Source organism: Topomyia yanbarensis, chromosome 2 (assembly GCF_030247195.1).
Source record: "Topomyia yanbarensis strain Yona2022 chromosome 2, ASM3024719v1, whole genome shotgun sequence".
Classification (NCBI taxonomy): domain Eukaryota; kingdom Metazoa; phylum Arthropoda; class Insecta; order Diptera; family Culicidae; genus Topomyia; species Topomyia yanbarensis.
Genome location: NC_080671.1, coordinates 334,266,019 through 334,275,781, shown reverse-complemented (window position 1 = coordinate 334,275,781; position 9,763 = coordinate 334,266,019). Strand labels below are relative to the sequence as shown.

Here is a 9,763-nt window from a genome sequence, read left to right as displayed (position 1 = left end):
ATCCCTTTCATGCTAGATTCTTTCGTTTGATGGATTTCTGACGAATCACAAACGAAACGTGAACCCACTACCATATAAAAATAACCTTATTTCCGAAATGCGCACTAATAATAATACGCCACCGCAAAACGTACAGCATCGTCGCGACGGCGTTGATGACGGTGATGATGAGTAATCAGTCCATGTGTGTCGAGTTGTTGCTGATGGGAGTACGGCCGAGAAACGCGGTACAGATTGCCAGTGGCAACAAAAGCCAACGAGTGAAACGAGCGAAAATCAATAGAGTTACATGAGGGTAGTAAACTTATTGTTAGTTTGCTATTTCTGTTCGATGCGTCTAGTGAAATGGTAGGATGAAACAAAAAGAAGCTTTGGAGTTTTTGCTTCACTCGACCACGAGTATTTACATTTCTCCGTTTTATCTATTGTCTTTCCAGTTTGAAACGAGGCAACGATTTATGTACCGGTTTGAGCGCAATTCATCGTTTGCCATGTTACGTAATGAGACACATTCCGTATTCGTCTATCCTAAATATATAAAACTATATTTAAAAACAAAATGATATTGAATTATTTATCATACTGTACGTAAAATTCTCGTATCTAAATATATAATTACTAATCTCCTTACACTATACACCAAAGGCCTGGCACTCCGTCCTAGTGGAGCTTGATCTGTTATGAAAGTGACACCAAAGTGAAGCAGCAAATGAACAAAAATGGTACCACATACTACTGTCTATCCTCAAATATGGCGACGATGACAATGATGATGATGATGATGCGATGGAAACATTCAACAACCAGCAGTTTGGCCTTAAATGCCCATAACCGAAGTGCCGTTCTCGGATATCACACACCAGTCAGTGGCGAGACAAGGTGTTTTTGGAGGTAGCAAGATGGTTGTAGGGTTTTGTTGTTTATTTGGAAAGTGTTCAAATTTACTTTCAAAATGTTAAACAAAGGCAAAAAATTCGATCAAATAAACTTTTATATTTAATATCCATTATGCATTAAAGTTGTGTAACATTTTGTTAATTGATAAATCATGCCCAGCGTATTATAATTTCGTTTTTTTATAAAACAGTAAGAAATTTTCTGTTATAGCAGGATATCAATAATTTTTTGAAAATTTTTAAAATAGACACAGAGAAATAACTAGAACAAATTACAAACGGACCAAAACCCAAAAAAATCAAAAACATATTATTGATCAGGTAATATTTTTTCAAATATTTTAAAGCGGCATGATTACCACGAATCATAAGAGATTCAAAAAATTTGTTAAAATGTTACTGAAAGTCACCTAGCAGTGAAATATAACATTTCATGTACATATGACTGTTTGTTGATTCATTAGTTTGGTTAACTGATGCGAAATACGCACCAAACTAGAGATAGAGTGAACACAGTTTCGTTTTATCGATAAAATGAATAAATTACTCACTTAGTTCCACTTGGAAATTTCCAGCACAATCGGTTCTCGGCTGTTCAATCTCGCAAAAGGTGCAAAAAATGCTGAATTTCAATTTCAAGAAATCAAGTGTGTATGCAAATTTAATAAAAAGTAAGAAACTGACAAAACAAATACAATAAATAAAACTAATGAAAAATGAATGAAATTAACAAAATGAATAAAAAGAATAATGTAAAAAATGCAATAAATAAATTCATCAATTTCATGAAATGTGTATGCCTGGCTCCGTGTCCTATTGCTGTGCACTGACTCATAATGTGTCAGCGTTAAATTTATTGAGCTAGTGCTTGCGCTGGTTTCCGATGAGCTAGAGTTAGCAAGTAGCACGAGCACCGATGAGCGAGAGCCTTCGCTAGCACGGTGATAGCTAGCACGCTGCACGGAGCTATAGCAAAGCAGAATAAAAAAAACAACGTGTTAGTGTGAGTAATGATGCCTGCATCGTTTTTTCAGCAACCTGTCGTACATTCACCAACGCATAGTTCTTGCTTTGTCCTATTCTTTCGTTCCATATCTTACACTACTGCATCGTTCTTGCTCATCGGACAAGCTTACCGTGCCAGCTCATTGAGTTAACTCGTTCTAGCTCACTGAGCTTGCTCGTGCCAGCTTACCGAGCTGGCTCATGGTGCTAGCTTATCGTGTTAACTCGTTGTGTCTAGCTCTTCGAATCCTGCGGCTCGAGCACGAAGGTTACCTAGCACGAGCGGTGTCAGTGCTTATTGCTTTTGGTTCGTTCAAAGCGGCCGCTCAGCTCGTGTTAGGCTCTCGTGCTGTGCTTCATGCATCCCTATTCCTAATAGTGCAATTACAGTATCTTCTATTGTTAGGTAATTGTATTTTTCAACTTTTTTTTGTTTTTATTTTTTTTTTAATTTTACCAAAATATATTCACACTGAAAAATTAATTCCCTAGAAGTCGCTATCACATAGTTTTGCTGTACAAATTGCGATTTTCGAACAATATATTTTGAAAGTAGTGCATTAATGATCTCATACGCCCTTTTTAAATATTACTCTTGTATAAAAATTGTTTGTTTGACAGTGCAAAATACTTAGTCTCCCATATAAATGAAACGTAAAAAGTTTCGTCATAATCGAAGATGGTCACCATTTTTGGCGTAATTGAATCAATCTTGATGGAATTGCTTTACAGCAGAAAACATCTGTCACGTTACATAAGTTCAACTGTATTTTCTAAAAAATGAAGAAAAATTTAAGGTTTTCACAATACAGTTTCAAAAAGTAGCCGCGAAGTAGTAAGAAAAATGTGGATTGGACATTGTATGCAAGCTGTTGGTGTGGTCCACAAAACTTTTTCAAATTTTTGATCTGTCACGTTACACGTTATTTGTTTTTCATTACTTCACAATTAAAAATAAGCAATAATCCATTTTTATCTCAAATCTTCAAACCATATGTCCATATGTCACAGCCTTACGCACTTATCGAATGAGGAACATTTTAGATTGCTTGTCTAAGTTTTATGGGGAGCTGTTTGAGAACATTCAAGTTTCAATGGAAACGCATTGTACTTCAGATAAAATGAACATTGGCAAATCTCTCGACAAACTTACGATTTCAACGTAAAAACTAACTGTCAAAATTCCCTCTGAGGGAAAATTCCGAACAAACCGTTATTTTCAAGTAACAGTTCTTCATAGTAAACAAAAGAGAAATGTTTTTTCCAGTCGTTGTATGCTGTCAACTGTATTCAGACTATAACGGTTTTTCGGGAATTTATCCTCGAAAAGAATTTTGAGAGTTGGTTTATACGCCGCATTCATCGAGAATTATTCGTTATATCATTCTTTTTCTAGGCCTTGTCTGTCCTAGATTTTAATCCGATCATCCTCCACACCCACCCAGCGATAGTGGATGACGATTACCTGTTAAGGCATTTGCTAAACGACAATCAAATCTGTGACAGGTATCTGATTGCTGGATTCAATTTGCAACCTATTCCACAGCTGGTGGTATTCGTTCCGGTTAGGAACTACCCACCATCCCCATTCAATTCCCATACGTATACGCCGTTCTGATCTAAACACCATAACAAAACCCAACCGCAACCGTCTCGTGGCGGCCCCGATGAATGGATATAGTCAGAAGTTCGAAAATGCGCCAGCCGAGATGCGCGACTGAACAAAATTCTGCACTTCGTCGTGCCACCCACCGGCTAGCGAACAGTGATGATGCGAATATTTTCGAACTTTCAACTGCTCACTGCAGCACGGCTGGCCACGACCAGCCAGTCAGTCGTTGTCCACCCGAATGACAACATTTAATTTTAATTTTAAGTCTAATTATACTATTGCGCGAACTATACGAAGTTAAGTCATACTTATTTTTAATTGCAAGCAAACTAACCTCGCGAACGCAGTGCCGTCATCGAATCTGGAGAAAAAAAATCAAATCGAACCCTTACGTAAAATAAAAGAATCATAGCAAGCCAAGATCAACCCGAGATCAAATTCCCCGTGCGGAGCGAAAGGAGGAAATACTCACGCGACATTTTATTATCAATTGTGCAAATTTCATGCGAAGGATTACCCGGTTTTGGTTATTGTTTCTTTGTTATCGAAATTCAACGAGTTATTATTTCAATGTTAATCGAATTAAGTTAATCACACCATTTACGACTTTTTTAAAGTGAGAAAAGTGAAGTGCGACCATCAGGGGCGAAGAGATATAGAAGTTAACCGAATCAAATACTGTCGATTGGGGGAAGAAAAAAAAAGTTTTCGTGCCGCTTGTGAAAAAAGTGTGGTCAGCCTCGATCGCAATACGAAGATCAACAGATGTGTGAGAGAAGAGTATACTAAAATAAAGTGGGGAAGTGTGAACCACTAATGTTGCTACATAGCTACCGTACTTTTTAGTCCACTAATCATCAAGTGGCGCGCAACATTAGCATCGTTTCAACGAGTAAGCACACAATCCGCGCTACCGGCGTGTTGAGCAGTGTGTTCAATTTACATTGCTGATATCGAGTCAGCCGGTGGTGTATAGTTCAAAGGAGTGAGAAGGAGAGGGGTAGAGTTGAATTAAATCGGGAAGAAACGCCCATATAGATAAAAAGGTATTTCAATTAGACGTTGCAAATATTTGTTCAAGTGCCATGAGTTTATTTAATATGTTACGTTCAATAAAACTGGTCTTCCCTTTTCTTTCATAGATTGATAAAAATGATTTCTTATTATAATTGTTTACCGTACTATAGATTTCCACGCTTAATTTATTAATAAAGGAATAGTTAACGAAGTACGTTTTTTCTCAAACCTGGGTTAATCAAAAACGAAGAATATGAAAATGACCGACTTCAGAATTCTTCAGCGTGGACACGCTAACGGGTGACCTCTTTACGATCTTTGTGAATTGAATGTTGTGCTTATTTTAAGACCACTATTTTAGATCCATATGTTGAACCTTTGTTTGTAAATGACACCTAACTCTTTGGGCGAGCGTACTTTTCAGTTGTTTATCAACCGAATATAACCTTCGTTTCGATTATATTTCATTCCACTGCTGCTCTTATTTCTCTCTTCATACCTGGTCAGAATTCTGAGTCTATGGAAAGCCTCGAAGTATTGGTCAGATTACACGCCTTTACTCTTGTGCAGAGTTTCAGCAAAGGCTGTGAACCTTTTCCAAGTTGCATTAGGTCATTACAAATTTAAAAAAATGTCACCCCCCCCCCCATCCACCATTTTAAAATCGCTGAAAAGATCAGGAGGCAAATAATTTTATTTCTAATAACAAAAATAAAATAAATGGTCACGTTTTATAAAACAAGCTTTCCTATAATTGTGCTCTTCGTCATTGAACACGATTGTGGTAGTTTTGAAAATTCAATTTACTGTTCACGAAGCACTTGTGAATTGTCAAACAACCGTCTCATGGAAAGGCTGACACAGACCGACTTTTGGCGATGGGTGATTATTGTATTCATTATTATTTAAAATGCATAAGATTTGCTGAAAGATTTGCATTTAAAGATTTCATATGGAATCGTAGTGTTCAGACCGTATTTCCAAAGACATATGTGCGATTCGTATGAACTTTACCAGCAGACTTGGAGACTACTAAACCTTCCATTTGAGACTATGTTTGTGAAAATGGAATAAGCCTTTTCCGAGGAGCCGAAGAAACTTTAGTTACAAGAACCAGCAACTTATGCAATTGTCGGGATGGACGATGGATTTAAAGGGACTTTGACTGGTCTTCAGCGATCAAGAAGTTTCTAGCAAAGCTAAATGTAGATCTTACAAACAATGGTACCATCGGCACTTACCGCAGGGAGAGCCGGGAATCCATTATCGATGTTCATTTTTGTAGCCTTGAAGTGACAGGAAAGATGGACTAAACGTGTGCGAGGAGATACCCACAGCGTCCATCTAGCGATCTAGTACAGCATTGGTAACAGGACACAGTTTGAATAACACGGGAGACTTATAAACGAGTAAAGGTGGAAAACAGCGATCTTTCACAAGCACGTGTCCGTCGAAAATTTTTGGGCATCCTCTTCAACCTAAATGCGAATAAGTGGACGGCAGTATGAACGTGCAATGCTACCATACCGAGGAATGGAAAACCGAGAAACGGTTGCCTGGTGCAATACGAAACGGTTACACTAGTTAAAAATAAAAAGAAAAATCTGAACCTAAACAAGTGATCTCCATTTTCGATGTAAACTGTCGGTACTCGCATATCAGTCCCATATGAAAAATCATCATGTTGAGAAAAAGACGATTCACTATTTTCGTTTACTTTTTGTTTAACGGCTACGAAGAATTCAAAATCTCGGTATTGTTGCACAAAATAGTTAAATTATTACATAAATATTTCTGAAATAAATAAAGGAAATTAAATTTTTTGTTCTTTTGGCGAAAACCGCTGCAAAAGCTATATGGGACTCATAGGGAAAAGTGAAGCAATATGAGCACCCTAAGGTTGAAGGCAAATATCTGCAGCTAAACATGCAAATAATCCCAAATTTCCCTCTATTGGTAGAATACAACATATTCTTCGCATGCAGTTATTAAACGTGCTGAAAAAAACTTAAAATCTTTAAAAATAATCGTTGTTTGTGATGATCGATTTTTGGCTTGGTAACAACCTTGTGGGGCAATATGAGCAATCTTAAAGGGCACTATGATCATGTAGCAAAAGATAGACATAAAAAAAATTTGAAATTGATTTCATTTATAATTAATAAGAATCACTTTTTCCATTGATTTAGTGACATTCAGTTGCCAATGAAATTCATCTTATAGTTTTTTAACAGAAATTCGGAACTATTAGATACACATTTCCATTTTGTTTTAATGATATCTTTGCGAGTAATTTTCTCGAGCAAATATTATTATTCATCGTTCGTAGTAACTTCAGGTATAAATCGTTTACATAGGAATAACTTTTCGGTATTTTTAATGCATAAACTGATATGAGATTTGCGTGGTGCTCATTTTGCCCCATGCTGTAGAGCTATTTTAGAAGATTTTTTGAAGAAACTATAAAGTCTTGTTCAATTATTTTTATGTTTGAAATAGTTAGAAAGACGTTAACTATTACGGAGATGTGTGCATTTTTCAATTACCGCACATATACCTCATGCGAATATTTATTTCATGTAGCTTGAATCTTATAACATTTTCAGTTCTTTGACCTCCCGTCAGATTTTTATATTTTTTGTGATTTAAGATTTGTTTTATGTCGCAATTGAAGTATTACATCATCTAATCGTGATTGACGGAGTATTCGTGCAAACAAAAACATCGAAAATTGTTCATAGATTCTTGGAAAACAGAGGTGCTCAACTCGCCCCACATGGTGATATTGCCTCACTTTCCCCTACTTTACTTTTGTACTCGCATATCCTGCTTCTCACGCTAATTTTATTTGTAAAGCGTACTGATAGATTTTGTGTGGTTTCGTTTGATAAAATAAGTGTACGTGTGTCATAAAATAATTGTATGTGTTGTAACTACTGTTAATTAATAGTGATTTTGATTGTCGCCATATTTTTGTGAAATCGATTCGCCCACCCGACGTTATTAGTATCGGAAGGTTAATGATTCGAGTATTTCTTTAGAATCTTATCTAATCCTAAAATTGGAATATTCTGCAACTTTTTATTGATCAGCTGACAGACAATCGTTTTAGAGTTTTCCTGATGGTGATAATACTTCAGTAGATGCTATTAGCAGCACCCCCGAAACTCCAAGTACTCACTTACATCCAGATTTACTATATTTGTGGAACGATTTATCTAGAAGATATTAGTTAGGGTAGGAAGAAGATAATAATATTTACTCAAGAATCCCCGCGATCATTCGGTTTCTGATAGCCGATCAAACAGCCGTTCGAATTTTCTCTTTAACATCAATGCTACGGCCATTACTGGATATATAAATTATACTGCTATAATTTGGTCTTTTACCGTTTAATAAATTCTAGTAGCATATAAATTACTATGCTACACTTTAGACACCATAGCAGAAAAATCCTTCAACTGCTTTGTAAATCACATATGGGACTGATATGGGAGTACTTTTCATATGGGAGAGCCATGGTTTGGTATTTTTTCGTATTTCACCGAACAAATTTGAGATTTTTACAGTGATTTTTTGAAGTATAGTAAAAATGATCGTTAATAATGAAGCTAAGGCTAAGGTCCGATAAAATTATATCCCCTCTTACAGTAAAAGCATAAACAATCCAAAAAATATTGATTAATTTTATTTATAAATACAAGTTTTTCGAATGTTTGAATAATGTCTTTATTTAAATTTATTGAACAATGTATAATAAACTGTGAAAAGACAATATACAAGCGCTTCTAGTTACTTATAGTTATAGCCAAATGGTCATAAAAATACGAATCCCCGACAAATACTCGCCCTAGGGATTATGTAGAAGAAATATTACGTGAAGTTAAAAGCTAAAACATATAAATGAATAATAACCACTTTTCGAATGATTCGAGCAATATCTTGTTTTACTATAGGCTAAAAATGAAAAACTGTGTCCTTGAGAAACGTTTGTTTACTTCATTATCTGGCAAAAAGAAAACTCAATATTATGACAATTTACAATTTTGACAGTTTTGGCTCATGAGTAGGGTTGCCACCCCTCCGGGTTTGACCCGGAGACTCCGTTTTTCGGGAACGATCTCCGGGCCTCCGGGTTTTATATCAATTTCTCCGGGTTTGGTGGGAAGACATAATTTCAATTTTTATTCATTACAAAATATTTAAAAAGTCTATGTTAACTATTACTCTGGTTCAGATTTATTTTGCCCGACTAACCCTTCGTTTCAAGAAGGCGAATATAAGTTTACCAAATATGTCTGATTTCTTTCACAAAGAAATGAAAATGAAAAAGAAATCAAATTTACTACAAATTAAGGAAAGTAATATTTCACTATATGCTACAATTGAAATGTTACATCCCACTAAGTCGCTCAAAATGGTGTAAAAAATTTATTTTGCTGCAATTTTACCAAATCAATTCACTATTAGTGGAGCTGGAGCTGCACCAAGGTATTGTAAATTTGTTCTGATCGAACTGGCTAGGTCAACATCAAACGAGTCTTCCGGTGTGGTTGTTCCAGCGATTCGTAACTGTTGGCTAGAGAGGTGAGTTTTGCCCCTTGTTGGGACCTCTGGTGATGAATAATCGACACCACATAGTGCTTCCTGTGTGATGCTGCTGCCCTGCCTCCTTTGCTCGCTTTTTCCTGTTAGTTGTGGAGGAGAGCAATGGTCGTTCGACTTGTCCTCCACAGCGAGAGTAGCAGATGCTTTTGTATTCGTGGCACTTAGTCGGGGAAGTTAAATACTACACCAGATTAAATTACAGCTTTTCCACAGATAACAGACGTTTGGGCTAGAACAAAATTTCTTCAAAAACCTGTGTAAATTTTCAAATTGATAAACGTTGGAAATCCGTGTTTCACTATTGCCATCTGCGCAACTGTTTGCTACACATGTTTGACAGCTGCACTCTAACTGCATTGAATCGATCACTGCGACATCTACAAACGTTTGCCAAACGTGTTTCAGGCGTCTTATTTATTCGGAATTTCAGTAGCGGGTATTTACACACGATTCAAATCGAGCCTAAACGTCTGTTATCTGTGGCTTTACTTTAACTTAGTAATAAAAAACGAATAAAGTGCTCTAAAATGCCGAGCAATCGTTTTGATTTCAATTTCTGTCTAGTTCCACTGAAAATCCACCACCCCCCATGTCAGTGAAAATCTCTGGGTCAAAGCCTCTCAAG

At 36.4% G+C, this 9,763-nt stretch overlaps 1 protein-coding gene and 1 long non-coding RNA gene across 3 annotated transcripts in view; both read left to right on the top strand.

The window, feature by feature from the left end:
- The first annotated feature begins 246 nt into the window (after nt 1–246).
- On the top strand, nt 247–904 carry LOC131683960 (uncharacterized). The gene is made up of 3 exons (XR_009304589.1): nt 247–348; nt 438–584; nt 646–904. It is a non-coding gene; the product is annotated as an uncharacterized LOC131683960 (long non-coding RNA).
- A 2,818-nt stretch (nt 905–3,722) lies between these two features.
- LOC131683959 (nucleoprotein TPR) overlaps nt 3,723–9,763 on the top strand; it is a 600,452-nt gene continuing 594,411 nt past the window's right edge. For both annotated transcript variants that reach the window (XR_009304588.1, XM_058966381.1), the window contains exon 1: nt 3,723–4,559. The gene's annotated coding sequence lies outside the window, so the exon portion shown is untranslated. The remainder of the gene's footprint in view (nt 4,560–9,763) is intronic.